The following is a 27,987-nucleotide window of genomic DNA, read 5'->3' on the forward strand; positions in this document are numbered from 1 at the left end:
GCTGTGTCAGGTAAGTGTGGAGATTGACGGTCTGTGGGGATAGGGGTGGGTTAAGTGAGTTAGGGTTAGGAGCGATAGGGGTGGGTTAAGTGAGTTAGGGTTAGGGGCGATAAGGCGGGTTAAGTGAGTTAGGGTTAGGGGTTAAGTGAGTTAGGGTTAGGGGACCTTAGGGTTAGGGTAAGGTTTAGTGTGGGCTTGTAAGGATTTTGGTGTGCTTGTGTTGTGTGTGTGTGGAATGGGGATGTGTTTTGTTTTGTATGGGGTTTCGTGTTTGTGTACCGTCGGTTATTGTCGGTTATGTGTGGTTTCGTGTTTATGGACTGTCGAATATGTGGTGTCGGTGATGTGGTTGTCGGTGTTGTGTGGTTTCGATTATGTCAGGTAGAACCATATATATATATATATATATATATATATATATATATACACTATATATACATACACACACCCATACATATACATATGTGTGTGCAAATACATATACTATATATATATATATATATATATCTATATATATATATATATATATATATATATATATATATATATATATATATATATATATATATATATATATATATATATAGGTATATATATAGATATATAGATATATATATATATATATATATATATATATATAGTTTCACTTCATAAACGCGAATTGCTGAGATATCATATTTCAGCAATTTGTGTCCAAGAAGCCAAAACCTCTAAATAACAATAGTATATAATTGCGAATAGGGCTATGTTGAATTTGCGCTTATGCATTTTCGTTATTGTACGGAAGTGCTTGGCTGGGAAGGTGTCTGCAGTTTAAGGTGAGTGAGTGTGCCTGAGTGTTTATGTGACTTGTATAAGTGGGTCAGGGTAGGGAGCTGGGGCTGTGAGAGTGTGTGTTGGCTCTGTGTAATTGTTTTTTTTACTGTTTGTGCAATCTTGGAGTTAGTATATATAAGTAGGGGGGTGTGAGGGGTGCAGAGGGGGGGGGCTTGTCCTCCTGCATATGTGTAGTGTAGGTATGTGTTTGTGTGTTGTTGTGTTGTTTTTCAGTGTTTTGTGGTGTGGGTGTTATGGTTTGTGTGTTGTGTGTTGTATGGTGTGTGTTTGATGTGATTTCATTGTTGTGAGGTGTCAGTTTTTTAATGGTTTCGACTTAATACTGTTGCAATGCTGAAATTAGATATTTCAGCATTTCGATAATATGAAGTGAAACCATTTATATATATATATATATATATATATATATATATATATATATATATATACACGTGTGTGTGTGTGTGTGTGTGTGTGTGTGTGTGTGTGTGTGTGTGTGCTTGTGTGTTGCATGTGCACACTTTGGGGAGTGTGGAGTGCTTTTTCTGTTTTTCATCTAGACAAGGATATGACCTTTTTTACTTATGGTTAAGAATTTATCCAGATATAACTCTTGCTTTCCTGAAAGTAACCTTTTTTCAGAATCTTTCATCTTCTGCTCTCTTTCTTTCCCTCTCTACTGCAAAACTGCATTACTGTATTGTTCACACATTCACTATTATCCCATGTCATCAACTGTATTATTGTTTGGCTTGCATACTTAAAATCTAACATCTTTATAACTAGTATTGTCTATTTTATTGTATCACCTATTCTGTAATGTAATGCTCTGTACCATTGCTGCTTGATTGTTATATTTTGATTTTGTAGCTTTTTCATGTTGTTTGCTTTTGAAGCTTTTCTCCCTTGGGCTTTACTGAAAATGGGTTCATCCTGGCCCAGTAAACCTCCCAGTAAACAAATGCAAATAAATAAAAATAAAGAAATATATAACTCTGAGTTATTGAAGCAGTTAAATAATTATTCCAAACCTATAGGATACATTTCAGAGACCTAGAAATGTATAGGCTACATTTCATTCCAGTAACCTAGACAACAGTACACCCATTCAAAAGCATACTTTTAAGTTCCATATGAAAATATTCACCTTATTAATGTCTTTCCATTTAAGAGATTGAATGGTATTTGTGGTAAATGTTTTGTCAGCACAGAATAAACAAACATAACTGGCCAATCAGTGACAGTCCAACGGAGCTCTCCATGCATTTTTAAAATGCAGGCAAGACACTGATTCTGAGTGTAATCCTCCCTTCTGCACAAATAATGCCTAGGTACAAAGAAAAAAATGATTGGTGTCAACAGTTAGCTAAGTAATTAGTCTCATTCCAGAAGGATCAAGTATGTGTCATCATGGAAACAGATGCATTACAGTCCTACTTGCTTTGCAAGGGATGGTCTGTGCTTCTCATTGAAAAGTTTCTGCATTCTAGCTAAATGTCTTTCTACCTCCATAGTTCCTTTTTAGGCAAACATCTGTTAATGACCATTCCAAATTAGAAATCATATCAATATCAAAATAGGAGCAAATTCAAGTAGATCTGCTTTATGAAAGAAGTCTAAATAACAAGTTATCTAACTCTGAGGAAATTCTGCATTACTACACTAAACAAAATCAACTATCAATTTAACCCATTACAGGACTCTCATTATGACTCTGAAAGTTCATATCAAGTTCCTAAATATCATGGATGAACTCCCTATAAATAAGAAATCAATCATTCTGGGAAATGTCAACTATCCATCGAAAGAATGGGTACCTACACCTCCAGTGTATGAGATGTACAGATCTTGTTAGATACAATAAATACTCACTGGACTAAATTGTTATTAGCCCAACTAGAGGGCAAAATTTTCTCTATTCTTGGTATTTACAAACGCAATGTCATCATACACAATTCCACTAGTAACTTTGTCTCTGATTACATTAGATCACAGGCTAGTAACCATTTCCCTCAAACTATTTAAATTACCTGAAACCATTATATCAGAACTTTAAGACTTCAAGCACACATACATCCACAAATTCAATGGTGAAGACTCAGATATCACCATGGACATCACCTCAGCACATGGACACACAAAGGAGGATTATACTTTCATAAACAAATGTATAGGATTGGCAGTCCAATTTAGATGCTAATGCAGTAGGAAACTTAAAAGAAAATCCCCCTGGTAGCCCACTTACATAAATAAAATCTACAAGAAAATGCAGAATAACTCATTAGACCAATTTGAATGCATCCAGCTCAAGGAAAATATTATGAATTTGACTAAAATTTTATAAAAAGAGTGTTAGCTTCCTTATGCCAGACCATAAACTCAGGTTGTTATCTTAAGCCAAGGACAATTAGAAATCTGTATTTAGTTGTGTTAAAAAACTAAGATTCACCACTCAACAATGTACAGAACCCATAAAAATACAAGCAAATAAATTCAGTGCAAGTATCACTCCTAAGACACCTATTTAATGATCTGTGTTTCCTGTATTTCTCATCCCTTCCCTACTATCAGTAAACAACATGAACCGAAAGTATCATCCTAGACAAAGATCACTTCCACTATGGGACTAGATAATTTTTCTTACAGATAGGCTGCTGGTCAAATAGTACTAAACATGCCATGGCAGAACTAATACCTTTACCTGATTACAGGCTCAGTTTCAGAATTATGGCATACAGTACAGATGATGCTACTTCATAAAGGAAGCCCTACTACTGACTCTAAAAACTATTGGCCCATCAGCCTGACAAGTCTCATTTGTAGAGAAATTGGACACATTATCACATACTTGATTAGCACAAGCTTTAAACTATCTCTTTTGGATAGATCCACAGTAATTTGGCTTTGTTACCAATAAAGCCTGTCTAATGAACATGGCAAACTTCTCTGGAAATGTAACACAAGCTGTTGAGGAGTTACACTATACAGACAGCCTACCTTGATTTGGTCAAGTCATTTGTTATCTTCTCCCATGCTGGCATAATTAATAAACTAAATGTTTTAATGTGTTCTCTTTACCCTTTTTACAACTGGAGCTACTTCTGTTCTAATCCTACCACCCATCTCAGGCACTTCATCTCCATCAACTGTAGCTTCCTAAGCTGCTCTGCCTTCACTGCCCAGGTTTCTGTATCCTACAAAAGTTCTGGTCACATGACTGCTTTGTACACCTTACTTTTCAGCTTCTTTGGCATTCTATTGCACACTGTCTCTGACACACTCAGATTGTTGGCTGTAGCATCCCCCTGTATACTAGCTTTGACCTCTTCATTAAGAATTTCCTTTTCCTCAATCACCCCTCACAAATATTTGAAGCTCTTGATCTGTTCAATTATTTTTCCTACTATCTCACTTTTCAGTTTCTTCGAATTTCCCCTTCATTTGATGACAATTGTCTTGCCTGTGGTCAGTTTCATTCTGTGTGCCTTCAATTTTGTATGCTTTCTATTCCCTTATTATTTGCTGAAGTTCATACCTCTCAACATCACAGAGTAAGAAATCTGGACAAAGTCATAAATAAAAGTGGGACAAAAGCTAAAATAGGGACAATTTTTAAATATTACCCTAACAAACTTAGAAAGTTGATAGAGTAATAGATTTTGTACTAGCATGAATTTTCTGAAGGATATGAAGTCTAAAACTCAAGTGTCTGTCATTATTTTCTATTTTTTAAACAATGTTTATTTAGTATTCATGGTAAAGCAACATGATGATTAACAGATATCAGATATAAAACACTTTAAGATAATAACCATAAAAATATATGAACTACATAATAATTATACACTTTTTACAAAGAGTACTACACAAAGAAATCAACTGCAAAAGGTAAATTGATAATAGAGAATTAGACTTAAACTGTTAAATTGTAGTAAAAGGAATATCACAGATATGATCTATACATCTGAACAAAAATACATTTCATGTTTAGGCATTGAATATTGCAGTTATATATGGAGACCAAAAAAATGTTCCTGCTGTTAACTTTAATCTTTTAAAATATGTTCCAGGAGTAGGTTCCAATATTGTTGATCATAGTGATACTTATTCTTGCTCCTTGTTAAAAATTTATGCAAGGATATACATTTCACAGCCATGTCTCTGAAGCCTGACCAGGAACGTTTAGAGGTGTCTAACCAGTTCTGGGTGATATAGGGTTTAATCAGGGCAAAAAGAGTTATAAGAATTTGCATTTTTTTCTTTATAGTTTTAGGGTGGTAATGTTTAGAATAGCAATTTCCCAGGACAGCATACATTTTTCATAACCCATTCTATCTAGTCTAACCTTCAGAGAAGTTCAGAGCTTATGTGAATATTTACAATACCATAGAATATTTAGAAGATCAGCTGTTGTACAGGTGCAACATGGACAATGAGGTGAGCTTTTAGAATTAAATTTATTAAGTTTCACTGGCATGTGGTAAGCATTATTATTTATCATTAATTGTGTGTAAATAATATTTTTAAATGGAGTCAGTTTGAGGGTGGATTTGATAGCATGGAGTTTCTGCATATCCGTGAGCTTATCATTAACATCAGATGAGTAATTTGAGTATAGGAGAACAAATTGACATTTAAGTAAGGTACAAAGTTTATAGACTTTAGCTGCCATTTTGTCCTGTAAGATCCAAGTTTTAAGTAATGCTGAACAGGTATCAAGGTCAGACTGATTAACATCTAAAACTGCTATCACAGAAGGTATAAGTTCCTTGATTTTCCTTAACATTACTATGTATCATTTAGGCAGATTCAAATCTGTTCTTTTTTGTTCCATGGATAGGTATCTCAGTTTATAAATGTCCCACAGGCACCAGTTTTTAATAAGCAGGTATTTATTTAAGTTTAACAAATTGTTGTTTAGCTTAATGTTAGGTTTCAGGTGAATGGGTTAATATAGAGAAAAGGGTATGCTCAACCTTTGAGTTTCTAGAAGGTTTAGAAATATTTTAACTTTATGTTTTAAGAAAGGATATATATTTTTTAATTTTTGCACTTTTCTAATTTAAGAAAGGGAAGGGCTATTGGGTTAATTTTAATTTGTTTGCATGTTTGTACCAGACTTTAACCCAGAGAGGGGACCATTCATTGTCATTTGATTTGAATTGCAAGATTAACAAAATTCTGTTTGCATAAATTATGTTGTAATATAATTGGAAATCTGGCAACCCAAACCCTCCATTTTCTTTAGTATATATAAGTTTTGAATAACTTATTATTATCGGGTACCAGAGGAATTTGGGCAATTCAATATTTATTCTTTGAAAAAACATATTAGGAATGATTATATTTGATGTATTGAATTGATCTAGGCAGGATGTTCATTTTGATATCGGCCACTTTAGACAGATGTGAAAGTTTCATTTGTCTCCATCTAAATAAATCTTACAAAATATTGGCATATATATATATAAATTAATTTGTTTCATGGATTGATGGATATGATCAAAAGTTATACATAAATAGTGACATTAATATTTTATCTTAAAACCAAAATCCAGGAAGTATGTTTCTTGGTGACCTGCAGGGTTTATTGGAAAAATAAAAGATTTAGATAGGTTTATGTCATAATTGGAGACTTTACAAAATTTCTCAACTGAGGTTAAGATTGAATTAAGTCAGTGTTTGGAAATTTGAAATATATATTCAAATCATCTGCAAAGGCTGTTAGAGTAATTTTAGTATTTATAATTTTAGGAATATGATGAAATGTTTTTGAGATATATACAAAAATAATGGCTCTATATATACATTCAAGAGATAAGGGGAAAGAGGGCCTTGTCCTGTTCAAGATTTTTATGGGATTAGAAGCCTTTTTATTTACATAAAGACAGGTAGACAGGTAGATGAATTATTATAAATTGTCTTACCAAGTCAACAAACTCCACTAGTAAATCATAATAAAATAATGTTTAAAATAAAAAGCTTAAGTTAATTTTATCAAATGCTTTGGATGCATCCAAAACACGAGCATATCTCAGATTTTTATTAAGGCAGTTGAATCACTGAGTCTAAAGTTAAAATATTGTCCCAAGTCTGTCATCTGTCATTGTTTTCTAACTTCAGTATTTAATGATTTGCCACTAATTTGCTAGAAAAACACAATTTTATGAAAAAGGAGCCAAAAATATGAGGCAAAAATCTGAACATTCTGTGAAAATCTGTACATTTGAGAGGTATGCTGAAGTTCCTTTTCAGAGTGCACTTATGATGCAGCATTATCTATATACAGCAACTTCTTTATCTACTCCCACTCAGCTGTTTAATGGAATTCATTACCACTATGAACAGCAGTATGCTCACAGCTGAGCACTGATGCATGCCCACTCATATTGAACCCTTATTTAAGTCCTAACACTATTCATACTTGTGTCATTGGTCCCTTGTACATAGCATATGCCAATTCTACTAATGTTTTTTGGGGCTTCAAACTATATCAGAACTGCCCAAATTGGCTTTCTTGGGACTTTGTCATATACTTTCATCATGTCAAGGAATGCCCAGTTGGATTCCTTATCTCTAGCTATAAAGTACATATATAGTGAAAGGACATATGAAAGCGAATATCTAGAGATGCCTCTATATCTAGTTTTACTGGATATATAGGGCTGGAAGGTCAATTTGACTGTTGCACATTTAATTAAATGTTTAATGGCACCAGAAATGCCTTGGTGATGAGTCATTATCAAATCCCAAGTATCTCACTACTCCATCTTAGAATGAGGTTAGGGTCTGTTCAATATCAGTATTCTATAAGAATCCAACACATCTCACACAGATTGCCCTTGCTGCTTTTTACTCATTATGCCAGGTTAGGTTATGCTAGGTCTCTACAGTAGTAGCTAAAACATTTCATCAATGAGAAGGGTACTCCATAATCTGATAAAGTCCCATTTAACTCTTGAGATAAAACCATTGCTATGGTATTAAAGTTATTCTGTACTTTCATATACAATGACAGGCTTGTTATCTCCTTTGCAGACTACTCAGCAGTGCTTTTTTACTATCTTTAACATTCTACCTTGGCAGTAATCTGAGTTAGTCATTGTATTTTTAATAAATATCTGAATAATCTGAAGTGGTACCATAATCAGAATTAATAATGCTAACAGGTTGTACATGTGTGTGTGTGTGTGTGTGTGTGTGTGTGTGTGTGTGTGTGTGTGTGTGTGCGCACGCATGTGTGTGTGTGTGTGTGTGTGTGTGTGTGTGTGTGTGTGTGTGTGTGTGTGTGTGTGTGTGTGTGTGTGTGTGTGTGTGTGTGTGTGTGTGTGTGTGTGTGTGTGTGTGTGTGTGTGTGTGTGTGTGTGTGTGTGTGTGTAAGTGTAGGGGTTAAAACTATGAATAAGATCTTGTATTAAAGGTTGTTTGGTTTATGCATTATATTGGGAACAATCCTAAGTCATGTGAGTGTAAGGCTATTTTGTGGGTCCAATCAATTTATTTATATAGACAGTGCTGTGAGTTATTTGGTAGATTTGCTGCAAATTTGGATATTTTGTTGTATGCTTGTTCTAGCTTTTGAAATTAAGATTTAAGAACATTTATGTGAACATTGGCTCCAGATAATCCTCATTGCTGATGAGACACCATGATCCCATGTGCAAAAGTGGAAAAAAGGGGGTTTGGGATGGCTGGCTGGATAGATGGATGCATTAATGATAGTGAAGTATATGCAAAACACTGCAGTAAAAAGATTATGAGGGGTAATTCAATAAACCCTATACAGAGCGATTCTCTGTGTAGGAATAGTGGCAAGGCTCGAACACAGAACATGGCCACCGAGTGATCCAGGAAACAAGGCTCGGGGTTTGCTTGAGCTTCCTTACACCGTGCATGCACAGAGGTGTCTGCAGAATGCAAATCACCTCATCTGCTGGTAAAAAAACATGCAAATGAGGTGATTTTGCAATTCTGGAAGCATAAAGTCACCTGTGTAGGTGTCATGTAAGCCTCCAAAAGGTATGCAGTTAGAAACCGTGTACTGGAGGAAAAAAAATAAACAGGGGCTGTAACAGACCAAATAAAAGGTATTATAATGTCCAGTAGGTATGCAAATGGCCAAAACTATGGCCAGTGAGTTAAAAAAGTAATGCAATATATTAAACATTTATTTTTTATTTAATACATATGTTACATTTAAGTGACATGCAATGACGCGCAAACATGCTATTTAGCAAACAAATAAATAAATAAAAAGTGTAAAATATGAAATGTACAGCTATGCAAAGTTATTGCATTATAGTGGCCAACATGCAGAGTCATACAATGGCAGGTTATAGTAGTTGCTTAGGACATAGGCTCTGGTGTAGTGCAGTATCCAGGGTATATACAATTAGGTGTATATAAATGAGCCAAGTTTATTGAATAGTAGAATGGACCACCATGTCCGTAGGTACTAACTGTGTAAGGGCTGGAAACATGGTAGTATAGGCAGAAGAGACAGCTGACATGAAAAGGGGTGTATCACGTTATTTGTAAGCAGATTGGAGCTTAGCGGCACCTGTTTGCACTCAGCTAGGCACAACTAAGCAGGGGTGTGTGTCTGAGGTTGCTAAGCTGTGCTTAGCCCCATGGCATGTGTTTTTAGCTGGTTAAAGAAAAGCTAAGTGTGACCATGTACAGGGAAGGGTCCTTTCTGCTGAGCAATGTTTACATTAGCTCCATGGGTTTGTGTGGAGCGCCACTGGGCTATGCAGTGGAAGCAAAGAGAAAAAAAGGGAAATAGCATGGGAAAGCCAATCAAGCATAAATGACTGACAAGCACTGTTCCACTGACACTGGCTCATTCAAACCCGTCAATAATATACCTGGCAGGTGGAATGCATCATAGTCAGCCAATCACACAGGCTGCATCTGCAGCCACACCAGTATAAAGCGTGCATGCACTATTCAATCTGATTTCTACCACACACTCTACACCATTGGAGTACACATTTGGGAATTTTAACAGACAAATTGAAAGGGGCTACTGCTGCTCTGGTATATCTGTATGCACTACAGGCTGAGGTCAGTGATGATGATGCTGACAATAGGCCCAGATTGAGGAGGAGAAAAGTGTTCAGGCCCAGGGTAACTTTTCAGGGGCTACATGAGCTGGAGATAGTAGTGTGCTACAGTGTGGACAGGGACATACTACAGCAGCTCACTGAGCTCTGCCAGCCTCACCTCAGACCCAGAGCCAACAGAGGGGAACCCATCCCATGGAAACAAAGGTATGTGTAGCCTTAAGAATACTAGCTGCAGGTACTTTCCAAAGACATACTGGGGACATCATTGGGATATCACAGGCATCCGCATCCAGGATACCCCACCAGTTCTTGGATGTCATGCTAACATATGCCACTGAGCACATTTATTTCCCCAGTACCCCTGAGGAAAGGATCAGCAATATGCATCTCTTCCACCATGTAGCACACTACCCAGAGGTACTGAGTGCCATAGACTGCACTCATGTGCACATCAAAGTACCACCGATGAGGAGGGTAGAGTCTACATTAACCGCAAGGGGTATCACTCCATCAACTGCCAGGTCATGTGCAATGCCCAGGGCATTATCTTCAATGTGTGTGCTGGCAGCCCTGGCAGTTATTATGACTCCCATATCTGGCATGCATCACAGCTGTACCAGGCATTTGCCGGGGGGGGGTCATCCCGTACGGCCATCTAGTGAGGGATGCTGGTTACACACCGAAACTGTGGATGATAACACCCATCAGAATTGCACACACACCAACTAAGGAACGCCATAATGAGGTACATGCACAAACTAGTAACATCATAGAGCATGTGTTTGGGTTGCTCAAATCACAGTTCCACTGCCTTGACATATTAGGTGGAGCACTGCATTACTCTCCAGCCACATGTGCCCACATGTTCATAGTATCTGCCATGCTACACAGTATAATCCAGCAGAAACAGCTGTGGCAAAAACATCATATGGAAGGGACACACAACCCCCCACCATTGCCAAGGTCACCACAGGCAGAGAGGGACTCATAAGAGGAACCCCCTGAGCCTATCCCTCTAGGCAGACGTAGGTGTACTCAGTATGCCCTGGCCTTGGCAAAGAGGGAATGCATAGCACATAAACGGACACCCTAGGGACCCAGTGACTGACACCTCACTCTGACTCACATACACACAGTAAAATGGATGCCAGGCACATCACACTGCCTAAACCTTACCATGTATAGGCTGTGTACTGCGTGCATCTGACAGAGTCAGTCCTGAAGCACTGTCCTCTCAACTGCTGCTGGCACAAGATAAGTCACTCTTCATAACAATAAATGAATGGGGTAGAAGACTGTGGTAGCATATGCATGGTACTGCTGAATGTATGCATGGGAATGGAGTGAGTTATCAGGATAGCAGCAGAATGGAGAGCTATGTGTGACTACAGGAACTCTCTCCCAAATACTGGCTGCCCCACAATATGCAGTGGTCCCCAAGCCAGCAAAATCCATTTGCACTATGTGAGGGACTTACAAACAGCTGGGTCATAGGACAAATGCATGGATGTCAATGTTGGAGTCCCATGCATAGCTCTAAACCTCTTACAAAAAGAAACCTGTACAAAGCCATAAAGAAATGTGGGGCAAAGGCCCCAAAACAGAAACAAGTATTAAATATTGTTCTTACAAATATATAAAGTTGATAGAATAACAGGTGCTGCAGTAGCATGAATTCTCTCAAGGGCAAGAAGCCTGAATCTCAAATGTCTGTCATTACTTTCTAACTTCAGTCTTTAATGATTTGACATTAATTTTCCACACAACCACAATTTTATGAAAAATGGCTCCAGAATATGAGGCAAACATTTGGACAGTCTGTGAAAATGTGTACAGTTGAGGGGTATGCCCCCTACCCCAACACACCCGTGTTCACATAGAACTGCAGTAACATTTAAGTTTGTAAGGTATTAGCAGCAAACCACACATTCCCAGGGCTGTTACAATCAACTTGATAACTTGTTCCATTTCTACAATATGTAGTGGTCAATGTGCTATGTATGTTTGTGGTTAATAGTGTCAGAAAGTAGACAGCATTTACTGAGAGCTGTTGTGGCTTAGTGGTCAAAGTACAATACTGTGGTTAACAGGACCCATGGTTCAAGACTGGCCATGTCAGCTACACCTATGGTAGGAGTTGAACACACTGTCCAGAAGTAATAATATTTGTTATTACAGGAAAGCTGGACAATAGAGGGACAGGGGGCCACATATATGGAAAGTACACAGCTCTGAGTAACCTACAGTGTCTAGAAAAACAGCAGGTTGTGACAAGTCAGTCTAGTGCCAGCATATAAAGGTGGCCAGGTTACTGTGTCAGTACTGACAACAAGGTAGTGGGCACTATCCAAAGCCCTGCAATGAGTGTCACAGAATGTCCACATGTATGCCTCATAAATCTGTTCTGCTTGTCATAACATTGCACTTGGCTGGCAAACTATTTGCAAACCAATAAAGGTTGATGTGCAAACATCAATTACAGATAATTGAGATGCAGATGTCATAACCATAAGAAATTAAAGCTAATACACAACCATTCTACCAATTATCTACATTTGGAAGGGCAATATTAAGACCCTGTCCCCATGTCTGGGCCTATGTCTGACTGTTATATATGGGCATGTCCAGATGTCTGTAAGAGTTTGAGAGCTATGGCCAACATGTAGCCTTATAATAACAGTGCAACACAAACTGTCTAAGGACCACAGCAGATGCATGGGGCACAATAATGGGCATCCTGCTAAACAGGTACACTCAGAGGTGTGAAGTCTGTAACCTAGTGTGGTGCTACGCCCCACTCACACCATAACTACAAATACATAACAGCAGCAACTGTGGACAAAGGCTGTGAATGGACTACAGAAGGACAAAGAGACATTTATAAGGGGAAGGTAAACCACTGGCCAGACAAACATAGAATGTGTACACTAGAACAATTTGTGCTGTGACATAGTTCCCTGCAGTGTATGGAGTCAGGAAACAAATGTCAGTCACTGCTCCATCACATTGCTCTATACTGATCTGCCACTGACATAACGGGAAATCACAGTGCTATATAGAATATACCACTCATATTATGGAAACTCTCCTCAGTCCAATGCACTCTGTACCCTCCCCAGGACATGACTGAGTTAATAAAGATAGCACACAGCCAGGAGATCCCTCAGCAAGTATATCACTGAGGTGCTGGACTGTTTATACAGGTTCATCAGTCAATCGGCTGTAGCACACAAAATCCTGGACCGGAGTGCAGGTAGCTCTGGACTAGATTCCCACTGTTACTATTGAAAGTCATACTGGGCATGCTCCTACACTTAGAGAATTACAGTCCATGTGAATTACAGCCCATGTCTAAACCCACATCTGACTATAGAACTGTGTTGTCCATATATGCCTTTGCGTACACACAGCTATGTACACCTTAACTGTCTCTCACCACTCCCATCATACAGGATTACCGTCATCTATTTGTATGTAGCACATATAAGATATATTTGCATGTGCGATATATATATATATATATATATATATATATATATATATATATATATATATTTATATATAGACAGGCAGACACTGGGGGAGATAGAGACAGACAGAGACAGATAGAGATGGAAAGAAAGTGAGAGAGACAGAGAGGGATAGAGAGAGAGAGAGAGAGAGAGAGAGGCACCCTGAATGGCATACAGTAAAGTACTGCTGCAGTCATTTGCACACCAATTGTAACCAGTGGCATGTGCAAGTATGAAGGTGAGCTCCATTGTGTAATAGTAGTGAAGTAGGGGTTGTACTCTCAAATCACATGCCGTTTGTGTGTGTGTATGTGTGTGTGTGTGTGTGTGTGTGTGTGTGTGTGTGTGTGTGTGTGTGTGTGTGTGTGTGTGTGTGTGTGTGTTTCTATATCTATTAAAAAACAAAACAGTGTCAGAAACTTCTCTGTGTGGAAGATTTTCAGTCCATATATTTCTAGTTAATCACTGTATATTAATCAGATCAGACAATAGTAGTAGAAGTAGAGAACTTAACCTTGGCTTCTGTCAAAACAAAACAAAACAAAAATAATAATAGAAGACATATAATTGTAAAGCATTACTAAGTATTCAAAAGTAATCAAAGCAAGGCAGCCATCCTGTCTAAAGTTGAAAATCCTTTATTAAATACACAGACAAGCAATCCAAGTAAAACAAAAATAGAGTAATAATTTCCTCACAAGCTTTCTAAATATATATATATATATATATATAATTTTTATCAGGCATGGGAGTGGGTTATTGTGCTGTAAAATAAAGTGTTATTGGTACACATGTTAAATTCACATCCCTTCCCCCATCAGTGTGACATTCGAGCTGGTCCTGCCCTACTTAGTAACTGTCATAATAATATATAACCCTTATGTACTTTAAATAAAATTTATAATGATGTGGCACCTCTTATTTAATCAGATTATTAAGTAAATTATTAAGTCTGTGATTTTATCCAAAGCAATATGTATACACACTATATACACATACCAATACATGCATATTATAAAGTAATTCTTACTATTTTAGCACTCTGATGCTTTTGCTTCAAAACAGGGTTTATGGTAACTTGTTTACTCAAACCAGGGTACACATCAGCTGGCATGCATATAAATACTCATACTCTTTAGTTTTTAACCTATTATTAATGTCCCCATGTCTAACATCAGGATACAGGACCTCTATAGCCTTAAATAAAAAAAACTGTGAGATTCATCATTCTCTTGCACAAGCTTAGCTAGTGAATTCATCACAACCCCTCTGTGTATATCAGACTTATGTTCTAGGATTCTATCCCTTAGTTTCCTACTAGATTTTCCTATATAAAACCCTGAGTAATGTCGACAGTTTGCTAAGTAAACAACCAGAGGGGTATTGTGTGCAGCACTACATTTAAATATGAAATTATTTTGACTAATTGGATATACAATTTCATTCAATACACAAATATCATTGCAGGAGGAACAATTATAACATGGGAATGTACCCTTCCTACTAAAAGTAGCATATTTTTTCATATTAATAGCAAAATCCTTATAGCACAAACGTTGTTTTAAATTATCACAATTTCTGTATGTAAACAGTGGTTTATCATACAACCATTGGTCATGGCCAGGTATAGCCTTCAGTATGCCCCAATTATTCTTAATGATTTCCTCTATTGGTTGGCTAACCCTACTATATGTCATGAGGTATCGGAGTGGTTGGGCACCATGATTAATGTCCATTCGTACATTCATACCATCTTGATTTGAAAAATACGGCCTAGCCAGCCCTTACCTTAATTCCATTACTTCATTCCAAGTGGTCTCTAACTGATGGAAGTCATAACCTCTTGCTAATAACTCCTGTGTCATTTGGGCCATTTGTTCAGTACAAGTGTCACGCTGAGTAATTTACTGGTTGACATACACTGGCTTTTAATAATGCCCTTAACGGTATGCCTAGCATGCATACTTCTCCTATGTAAGTGTTTGTTAGTATGCACATCCTTCGTATAAATACTGGTGTCCAATTCACTACCATTAAACTGAAGTGTGACATCCAGAAAATTAATTTCAGTTGAGGAGACATTCATTTCATATTTTAGAAAATCTGTTGTTTGGTTTAGATAAAACAAGAATTCATCCAACTCATCACATTTGCCATGCCAAACCATAAATATGTCATCAACGAAACATTTATAGAAAATTATTTTAGAGGCTTACCTATTCTGTTCACCATATATATTAATATCTTCCCATTTACTTAATGTCAAATTTGCATAGGCATTAGCGATGGGACTACCCATCGCTACACCAGACATGTGGTGATAAATCTGCTTATTGAACAGAAATATGTTATTTTCAAGTGTAAACTCTAAAAGTTCACACAAGGTCTCCACTTCCCTTGCATTATATTTACCATCATCACATATAATTTCCCTTATTCTATCAAAACCATATGCATTAGGAATAACTGTGAATAAGGATTTGATGTCTAGTGCTACAACCATAAAATCCATCTCTACATTAGAATTAACCCATTCATACAATTTAATAAGAAAGTCACCAGTATCCTTGATATAGCTATGAACATAACTTAAATATTGCTTCAAAATATTCTGTAAATATACATATACAAGCACTGTAGCCCATCCTCTTCCTGAGAAAATTGCCCTCATGGGTAGTCTTTAGTAGGCCATATAACACAGGAATAACTGGACATGTAACAGTAAGAAAGTTGAAAGTTTCAGTATCAATTTCATTCATAAGTTGGAGATCAGATATACACATATTAATCCTGTCAATAATCTTATTGACATCATTCTCAGTAATTGCTTTGAACATCTGAACATCAGAAAACAACTCATTCATAGCATCAATATAATCGCATTGATTCATCAAGACAATACAGCTACTTTTATCTGCTTCCTTAATTAATATTTCAACATTGTCCTGCAGAGCCTTAAGTGCCTCAAGCTCCCGTTTAGTTAAATTATATATTTTCCTAAAATTATTCCTATTATATAATTCACGTATTTGTTTTTCGCAAATATTGTTAAACGCCATTATTACTGGATCACTTACAGGTATAAAGGTGCTGGTCCTTTTGCACTGATTCGGTACATATGACATAGAATCCTTAAAAATAAGTTTCAAATTAAGGTTACGAGTAAAGACCTTCAAATCAGTAATGTTATTCACCATACTATTATGACTAGCAGGTATAAGCTTTATACCATGCCCCAGTAATGAGCTAGCTGCCACAGATAAAGCATAATCAGAGAGGTTAACAACTGAACAATGTCCTGCAGAAAAAGTTTCTATATAAGCTCAAGGGGAATCAGTAACAGCAGTCGAGTGACTTACTAGTGCCTGTTCATTTTGCTCCATGTCACAGTGTTATTGCGGATTCCCCCATGTGATTGTGAACAGCTTCAGGATGCAGTCTGTCTCTGTACATCCACCTGCATGGGTAGTCATATCACTCCTCATTGGTTCTTGTCTAAAAAAGCAGTATTACCTGAAGATGCTGCTCGTAAAGTCACCTCCTTATATATGGCTACCTCTTGTGCACTATTCTGTTGGTCTGTGCCATACAGTTGACATCATGTGTGTGTTTCTGGAGGGGTGCTGATCAGCTGGGCCATGGAGAGGAGCTGTGTGCATCTGTCAGTGACCTGTATGTGACAGTCATGTGTGAGTGTGTGCATGCACACAGTAAAGCCATGTGCTAGCCCTGCATAAATGTATGTTGCACAGCCATGGACCATATATGACAGAATGTACAGTGCACAGTCTCTGGCCACAAACATGGAAACTGGTTCTGCCAGGTGGGTCACTGATGACACCATGCCCAAGGCCAGAAGTGATACTACTTCCTGATGGTGACTGGCATCTGCCGGGTCTGTGTCCCTCACAGGACCACCCAGGACTACATGCCCATAGCCTGCCATGTTGTGGTGTGGAGAGCACCTTCCCATCAGTGGTGCTGGTGGTACTGCCACTACAGGAGTGTGACTGTGCACAGCCATGTGAGCTATCAGCTGATGTTGCTGCTGACCTACAACATGTGTCCAACTCCCTTCTCCCACCACATGTTGAAGCAGACATTGCATGTTTAAGGACTGACAATGTCTCACCCCACCATCTATCCACTACATCAGCAAAATGATCTAAGACATCACCAATGCATGGATGGTGTCATGCATGCCAGGCAGTGTGTCATCCATGAACCTGAGCATCCATCTAGTGTACTGTTCATAATGTGTTTATGCCTCCATGATGGACAGATGCATGTGTCAGTGACACCTCTGACAGGTACTGGATGGGCAGCCATCCTCCTTTGAGCACCCCTGTCAATCTGCCTGGGTGGGACCTCACCAGCTCTCTGGCTATGGCTAGTTTCTACAGTCACATATGCCATAGTCTCTACACTCTTCTGTTTGATGCCACCACCCTCTGACTGCCTAATATCTGTGGCTGCTGGGGACTGGGTATGTGTGGGCATACCGACCATATGCAGGGACATTGGGGCTGGAAGTCTGATGTTAACCAATGGGATAGATCCAGCCTCCAACAACCCCACCTGTGCCTCACAATGGCCGCCATTGTCATCAGAGTCTGATGTCACACTGACATCAGGTTGTGAGGGAGACACTCTCCAACACCCATGGTCACCTGTGAGAGGAAGACAACATGACTACATGAATGCCTGTACTATAATGTTTGCTGATACACACACACACACACACACACACACACACACACACACACACACACACACACACACACACACACACACACACACGCACATACAAGTGAGGTGCTACAAATGCATAATACACACCGCACCTTCTGACTGATGGCATGCACAACACACAATCAGACCACAACAGACACACTCTGAACAGGCCCTGAATAACATGCAGTGCAGCTACATGCAGTTAATGTTGGTAGTACTATACACCTGTGAGATATGTAAGAAGTAAGTGTATGGGATGGACCTTCACCTAACACACAGTGCACCCATTTACACAATAGTAATGCACCCCAGTATAGCAGACTGGCTACACCTATACAAAACTATGAGCTAATATGTTACAGCTTCTGCAGATATGCTACTGTGATTACCAATGTGATGCACTGCAGTGAATGCCACCACAAGTGAACATGCATGTATTGCAAATTGGATATGCTTAACAGTCATGTGCATGGCAAACTGGCAGCCCTTAACATGCCAAGGGTATAAGTGAGCCATTACATGACAGTTCAACACTCACCAGCTACACATTGATGTTCCCCAGCCACAACAGAAGTACTTATGGATTTGTGTGGGAGAGGTATTGTCAGGACACACACAAGTGGTATTGGTACAGGATAATACATGCATTTATCAACATGTACAGTACAAGCTGTGATACTACCCAAATTGCTGACAATCACAATATGTGTGCATATGTGTGCATTACAAATCCCCAACCACAAATGCTGATTGACCTCACATATGCATAAAGGTATGCAGAGGCTGCCACTATAAATGTTACATCATTAACATGATAACCATTGAAGGCTTACCTGGACACTCCTCGGCTGTGGAATCTGTTCCACCCACCTCCATGACATACGTACTGATGGTTTCCTGTGAGCTGGTGGCTGAACCCAGGTGTGACAGAAACTCCTATGTGGCTGACAGTGTGGGTTGTGTAGTAGCCTCCCCCCTGGCAACACGGTCCCTGGCCTCAGCTGCAGCTCTTTGCCATGCATGTTGTATGACATCAGTAGCATGTTGTTGGACCTGTAAATAGCTCATGTCCCGATGGCCCACATCATTCACTGTTGCCACCAGGTCTGCCCACAGTTCAGCGCATTGTTGCTGGTTGTGGTGAAACCTTGAAAACAGCAACTGTTGGAGTGTCAGGAGATCATGAATTGCAGTGGTCTCAACTTCTGTGAAGGGTGGGTTGTGACATCTGTACATCCTGCCTGACAGACATGAACAGGGGAACACATCATAGGACAGCATACATTGCTCACCATTATGTACAGACCCTGCACATATAAATTTTCCAGCACTATTCACTGCTTAGCTCCATATCATAACCCTGCCATCTATCAGCACAGTATGTCTGTGAGTATCTGCAACACAGTGGCAATACAACATGAATTGCTCCCCTGATCCCGACGTTTCATGCTACTTGCTGCATGTGCTATGAGGTGTGGCAATGCATGTACCTGTTGCACATATTACTGCCTGTTCATAGCCTGTCTACATGGTCTGCTGTGTTGTCAGTCTCCTACTGTATTATTAATCATGTGGTCTGTAGTCCCACCCCTCAGGTCTCCCTGGCCTTACTCCCTCAGATTCTGGACTATATGGCTGAGAAAGTCCTACAGTTTCCCCAGCCAGTGTGGTTGATATGGGTGTCCTGGCACTGTGTAGCATCTGCCTCATGTGCACAGATGTACAGACATCTAGAAACACCAGCAAGGAACATACTGTGTGAGAAATGCAGTGACAGTAGTAACCTGCAGTCCATGCTCCATTCCTGTTAAGGCTGCATTTCTGTCCCCAAACAGGTTGTGAACACAATCAGTATACCTCACACACCAGCCACACCTACACAGCACACACAGACATCTGCACTGATCCTCAACATCCACATCCACAAAGAAAGTGGATCTCCGAGGCAGAGCCACACATGAATGTCACAGCTGTACATAGCACATACCACACATGGACAAACATCTGTGTCCCACAGCCATGCAGGCATCAGTTCATGTCAAACATGTTACACATAGGGGACTCCAATAGAGACACACTGGTGTGCCTCTGACCTGTCTGTATATATGGATGATCACAGTTACTTGTGTGTCACATGGCAAGCTCCACCATATTGCATACGCAGTGCTGTCTCTCACCAACAGGTACTGTCATGGGTCTGTCACAGTACATGTTGGTGTGCCTGACCTGACATGTATGTCCCTTAACTATATGCAGTAAGACATGAGTGAACACACTGGTCATGTGTCACAGGCAGGTATGTCCTTAGCCTTGCATTGCATTATGCTATTACCCAGACTGATGCCACAATACAATCAGGGAATGATTGCCCTTAACTATCTACATTTATCCTGTGATATCCCAGGGGTTCCAGTACCTGGGAGTCTTAGATGATATGGTAAACAGATCATGATGCTCTGTGAGAGATGGCCTCCATCTGTCTTCACTGGTATTCATGCATCTGCCACTGGTTCTCGTAGTGACTCCATTATTAAAAGTGGTGAAGTTATGACTACCAACATGCATGTGTCAGTGCAGCACACATTGACAGCCATGCTGCTAAATGCTAGAGGTGTACACATGATTTTATCCTCATTGCAATTAGTCCTAACCCTGGGTACTGCAGACATCTGTGCAGTCACAAACACCATGGTTCAAAGCTCCAGAGAGCACCCCAGCCTACATGGTCAACCATCTTATCATACATTCAGATGCCAAGGTGTAGCCACCAAGGCCATTGGACATGGGGTTTCTGTATATATGGGACATGTACACACCTCTACACTGTACAGGCAGTAAGAAGCACAGGGAACACTGCAGGGGCAGTTCACCATTGTCAGTTCTCAACAATTCAAATCACAGCTAGCTACCTGCCAACACATGTGACCAGGAAGCCCATTCAGCCTATGGACCTCATCAACTGTATTAGGAGTTGTGTCTGTATTGTGATCCTGGGTCAGTTGAACGACCCTAACCCCTAACGTACATTGTCATACATACACATGCCAGCACATAAATGGCCAGAGAGCTATCAACAGTGGATGTACAAACACCTTGGTGTGGCAAGGATCTACCCCCACATAAAGTGAAGGTATATTGCAGTTGACATTACACAACACAGGGTACCACTGCAGCATAGTTACGATGTCATCCTCCATGGCAAAGCAACCATCATGTGGTCACGTTTGCAGTCATTATTTCCCACAATACCCATCTAGCTACCATCGGCCATACATACACCTCCAATGTGGAATACATCCTCCGGGGGGTATACACAGCCTCACAACCCCCAGCCCCTCATTAAGGACTGGCAGCAATATCCACACATACACACAAGTGCTATATGTGCATTTGTATAGATGCATATAGTCAGATATACCCAACAGGCCTACATCGTCCTCTGCTAGGATATGTACACCTGTCTGGTTGACATCTGCAATACATACTGTCCATAACAGGGATTACATACTGCTGTCTAAGACAAAGTAGGGACAGGTACCCAATTTGGAGCAATGTCTCCTTAGTGTGTACATGAGAATGGGATTATTCCTAAAAACTTGCACAGCAAACACAGAGCTTATATTGTCTACATCCACTACAGACAGTCATCTCCCCTACTGCACATATGTCTGCAACAGCACAGGAAGCACCTAAAGCTGCTCACTTGAGGTGTTCAAGAACATCAGCTATACCAGTGCTGTTGCTATACCATACTGGATGCCTGATAGAGTCAGGGTAGGCTTCACCCCCTGTCTTTCCCATCAGTGCATTAGGCTAGCCACAGTAACTCCCTCATCTCCTATATATAGGGAACAGGTCACCACTGCCATGTGAATGTCATGGTATACATCTGCCATGGGAGCCCATCACATCGCAAGATGCATCCTACATGACTCCAAGCATAACCTTAAAACACCATAAGGAACCATATTCAAAGGAGGACTGTACCAGCCATTTGATGGATGACCACTCTCACACCTTTACAGTAGGGTATTACGTCCCCCACTCAGTCACATGATAGACCAACCAGCCTAACTAGGATGTTCTGCAAGGCCATAGCACAGTTTATAGAGAGCCCCAGTAACAAGCACAGTGGCAACCTGCACACAATCCATCATGCACACTTAGACTTTGTCAAGCAAGGGTTCATGTCTGTTACACTCGGCTGATGTGTATGACACAGTCACCAAAGCCATGGACAGGGGGTGATAGTGCAAACTGCCTACCTTGGCCTTGGTGAACTCTGTGACAGTATAACCCCCATAGTCATAATAGACATAACACCCCCATGTACGCATCACACCATATGTTACTATATGGGTAGCACACCGGTGCACTGACATGACCCACCTATTCCACATAGGGGAATCCACCTCAAGTGGTTGACCCATAGCTACATGTGCAATCTGTTTTTCTGTGTTTGGGCCTCTGTTATGTGTGCTGTACACTCCTGAGGTGCATGTAACAACGATTAGCCTATGTTTGACCATGTCTGCAGATGACTGCATGCTGTGTGCCATCACTGGATGCCCTACTGATGTTGACATCTGCCTAGGAAGGTCTCACACAGCTACATGACTATTGCCAGACACATGGCCTCAGACCACATAGCAGGACATGCAGTGTCAACCCCTTTGGGGAGAGTGACATCCCTGCATAGTATCACAGTTCTAACAACATCCTAGGCATGTAATTGGTTGTGAGGGAGCTGAGGACACAGGTCTTTTGCAACATGACATTTCAAAAAAATTTTGCTCCCTTTGTAAGGTACACCTTCTACATGGCCCATGTCAAACATAAGGGTATGTCATGAAGGGACATGGGGTATACACATCCCCGTATTCCCCCAGTGAGGCCCAATATTGTGTCTAATTCTCTGTACATCATTCACATTACACAGCACATGCAGCAGGTGGGGACATCACAGAAGTTCCCCACCAGGGGATACCAGGGCATCAAGCATCTACCATACACCAATAGGCTAAAAGGGCAACCCTCTACCTGGTTTCATACATACTCCTCAATGGTGACCTCAGTGTGGCATGCCAGGCAATCATGGACTCCACATTGCTGGGACTGCTGCATGAGTGGAAGTCATCCTCCACTTTGTTAACACACACACACACATCCCCTCAACCTGGTGTGTGACATGAACTGAGCATGTTGTTAGCTGAGATGTGTGTCCCTCACAATCAGACTATGGTGGAATGGGCACTCTGTCCATATCAGGAAGTTTTGCCATTTAAACCTTTGCAGGCATAGGTTCATAGGTTCATAGGTTCATAGGTTGGTACTAGGCTATCAACCCTAGGGCCTATACAAGACTAGCCATAACAATTTCCTGGCTATTTCTTCCCACAATATTTACTTCCTTGGACCCCTGTCTAGCAGGTGACTGACATGATCCCCAGGGTAAATTTCCTATCTCCCATCCAGTTGTCAAGGTTCCTTTTGAAGAGGGCCAAGGAGGCACTCTGCTTGACATGTATGGGCAGTCTATTCTAGAGTATGGGGAGTCCCTGGGTCAGGAACCTATCCCTCCAGCATGTTTTGTTTATTGTGATGACAAGGTTTAGGTCCCTGGAGTGTATGGCTCTGATGGATTGGGATTTCTTTAAGTGTAGCATGTCCAACAGCTCTGGGTTTGACATGGCCTTGTATGTTAAGCAGAGATCGCCTCTGAGCAAATGATATGCGACAGATTATAGCTACAGTTTTTTTAGTCGGTCATCATAAGGCATCTGCCTTAAGTCTGTGATTCTTTTAGTGAGGTATTTCTGCAGCCTTTCCAGTTGTTGCAGATGTCTTGTGAGGTACATACCAAATGGGGCATTGTACTCTATGAAGGGTCTAATGAGGGATGAGTACAGTGGGACAATGACCTCCTTTTTTCTGGATGAAAAGCCCTTAGTGATGAGGTGTGCCACATAGAAGGATTTCCTGACTGTTGTGCTGATGTGGTTATCGAAGGTGAGACCACTGTCCACCTGTGTTCCTAAGTCTCTTATCACACTTTTAGTGTACTGCCACCTATGTGGTAATTCATGGGTAAATTTTTTTTCCCAAAGGGGATAACTATACATTTCTTGGCATTGAGCTTAAGCCCATGGCTCTGGCACCAAGCATCTGTTTCTGTAAGGCTCTTTTGTAGAATACCCACATCATTTGGGGATCCAATAATGGCTCCCATTTTGCAGTCATCTGTGAACTTTGTTAGCCAGAGTCCCTCGGTGTTGGTCTGTACTTCAGAGAAGTAGATGCCAAACAAGAGTGGTCCCAGGACTGAACCCTGAGGTACTCCACTTGTCTCTTGTCTGCAGCTGGATTTGGATTCGGCTACTTTTACAGTATCAGTTCTGTCAGTAAGCCAGTTGGCAACCCATCAAGTGACATAGGGATTTATGCCCAGCTTAATAAGTTTATCTATGATTCCAGAGTGAAGGATGATGTCGAAGGCCTTGGCGAGGTAAGATAGGCTGTGTGGACTGCCTTACCCTCGTCCACAGCTCTGGAGACTGATTTGAAGAAGGCAATCAGGTTCAGGAGACACGATCAGCCCTTGATGAACCCAAACTGGGTGGGGTCCAAAGTTTGAAGGTTGCCATTGTCTTTGTTTATAAGTTCCATGATAATACATTCCATGGCCTTGCAGATCAGGCTCATCAGACTGATGGGATGGTAGTTCCCAGGATCCAAGGTGGATCCCCCCTTGTGGAGTGGGATAACTGTAGCTGGGTGCCACTCAGTGGGCATGAAGCCTGAGGTGAGGTTATGATTAAATATGACACTTAGGTGAGGTGAAAGTCCATTTTGTAGTTCATGTAGTACACAAACCAGGATGTCGTCTGGTCCCATGGATGCTGTATTCTTAGCTTTGGAGAGTGCGTTTTTTACCTGTGTGGCCATGATTACTGGAATTTGGCAATCATTCTGTATTGAGATGGGCCATTTAGGGGGTGAGAGGGGGTGAAATTGGCACTGAATCGATCTGCCAGGATATTGGCTATGTCCTTGGGATCAATATATTTAATGCCATTCTGTTGTAGCTCAGAGCAGATCTGAGCATTGCCATTTAGATTCTTGACATAGCTATAGAATGTCTTGAGGTTGTCTTTGGAATCTTTGGTAATTTTATTTTCGTAACTAGCTTTGGAGGATTTTATGAGGGATCTCAGCTTCTTACTGAGGCTGGTAAGGGAGTTTTTTGCATCTTGGGATTTTCCTCTTTTCTGCAACAGTTTCTTCCTTCTGTTATATAGTTTATTGATGACAGGGGACCACCAGATTGGCTTTCTTTTTTTGGAGGAGAGCTTCTTGGTTCTATTTGGGATGGCCCAATTCATGCATGAGTGGATGTGCTTGTATAGTTCTTTAGTGTAGGATTTGGAAGTCGAAATTTCAGTTCCCATCTGCATGGGTGTCATGAAGTTTGTCACTTCTGACTTGAGTAGCAAGAAGCTGGCCATGGAGAAGTTTTATATGGAAGTTTCCTTTCTGGGGGGTGGGATGTGGATGTCAAAGGTGATTAGCTTATGGTCAGACCTAACCAACGAGGGGGTGACCACTGGTGTGTAGCATCGATTACCCATGTTGATAATGACCAGGTCCAGGATATTGGAGCCCCTTGTAGGACTATGTATTAATTGATCCAGGGTGTTGGAATTTATGAATTCCAAGAACCGTTGGGCAAAGGTGTTGGCACACCAGTAGTCTTCCCAGTTAATGGCAACATAATCTGGATAACTGGATGGTTAACTGCAGATACACCCTTGGGATACTACCTATGCCCCTGATGGACTGGGGCATCAGATGCTACCTTGTATACACATGGACTAACATCCTGCCTAGGTGTATGGCTGCTCAGGGCCCATAGCCTATTAATCTCATATGTTACTAGGAAAACCACATATGGACAGAATGCTGTCACAGACTGTGTTGTTAAGTGTCCACAACCAACACTGTCATCAACTGTTGCATGTCCCCTATAGGCAACATTAGTGTACCATGCCATTCAGCCTACATCCGACAAATAGGTGAGTAGTAGTCCATGTGCATGTGGATATTCCAGCAATGGCTGTGCTACAAAATAATTGAGAGCAGTGCATATGCGGTGTAGGGTGTCCTCCTTGTAGGTGTCTGACATCTGCAGTATCCAGATGTCTGCCAAATGTGTACACGTGTCTGATATATGTAGACCCCTTGTCAGAGAAATGTGGATTTCTGGACACAGGTTGGACAATACATGATGGTTGTTCCCAGAGTTTGGGGAATGTGTCTGTGACATGCCAGATCCATCATAACACAGTATGATACATTAATATCTGGTACTGTATTCATTGCCTTACATTGTATCCTCAATATGTATGTACTGTGAGGCAGAGCCAGTGTTCCCTCACTACCAGTGCCTATAACCTACTGCCATGGTGCGGGATGTCACCAGATATGCTAGCCATAGGTGTCAGGCAATGAGATACAGGTGCAGATTATACAGTGACCTAGCCAGAGTATGTCAAGAACTGTCAGGGACACCTGGACAATCTTTGAAGTAAGCCTGCATGACATTCACAGACTAGGGGCTCACTGACAGTACATGATGTGATATGCCAGTTGTATACACCAGTACTTACTGTCAGTATTGTACAACAGACAATCCAGTAGCAGTCATATCTGTGCTGACCATTGCTGGGGTGAATCAGGGGTTAGAGGTGTGATCTATGTCACTGCAGACAGAGCCATAAGGGATGGCCGTAGGTGCTAGACATCAGACTAACAGCAACATGTCAGTCCAAGAAATGTGGTTGAGACCTACTGAGTACATTCCTATTTCCAGTGACTGAATACCCCCATCTGGATTCCATTACATGCTTAATTCTCTGACATACCTTGTATATTGCTGTACTCCTTTGTGAGAGGAAATCCAGTTGTAGTCTCCTACAGAATCACAGTCTGTCATCATGAAGAAAGTGTCAGACCTGTTCACGATAGGCAGAAGCTTTCTTTTTGTAGGTAATGCTCATGAAAAGGTGATTGCCTGTGCACCAATCTGTGACTCCCACTAGCTAATTGCATCCAGAATAGCTGGGTTGCATTGCCATTAGCCAATAGCATGGGAACACAGTCCTATAATTAAGGCTTTTATGTAGGTCTTGGCTGTTTTATTGGCATGTGAGGAGGACATTACCGAGGTGTGGTGACTACAGCATCATAGAGGGTATGTAGAAATACTGGTCATTGTTTGGACTGATGTATGTCCACAGTTTTGCATGCTGTTTGTTGTGATTCTGTTGCAGGTTACTGTTTAACAATGTGTGTTTGGCTCAGTAAGGAGACAAGCAAATGTGAGTGTCACACATCCTTTTTATCTGAATCTGCATGCTGCTGTAATTGATGCTGGTGTATCAGCTGTGTATGTTTGTAGGGGTTGACTGTGATACATGTCCCTGCCACCTGAACATCGTCTTCATCCTTTATGTATGGTTTTGTGTGGATGCCCTGTTCTACGTGTTTGGAAATTATGGTAGGTCTGTAGCAGTTAGCTGAACATATAGCTGCATGCGTGTCAGGCCACAGTTGCTGCATTCTGGGCAGGAGTCATAGTGGGGATTGTGAAGACACTGGGAACAGCAAGCTGTATATGTCAGTGAGGAAGCAATGACAGCTGTTCTGTCACAGCATGGCCAGGGTGAGGGTACCCATTACAGTCTAGGGTGAGGCATGTGCCTCTGGTATATATGTTAAGTAGGGTTCCTATTATATGATCAAAGATCCATTCTTTTGAATGCATCTTGATTGAACTTGAAAGCATGAAATGGCAAAAT

This window comes from Protopterus annectens, chromosome 1.part0 (assembly GCF_019279795.1).
Source record: "Protopterus annectens isolate FY-2018-M chromosome 1.part0, PAN1.0, whole genome shotgun sequence".
Classification (NCBI taxonomy): domain Eukaryota; kingdom Metazoa; phylum Chordata; order Ceratodontiformes; family Protopteridae; genus Protopterus; species Protopterus annectens.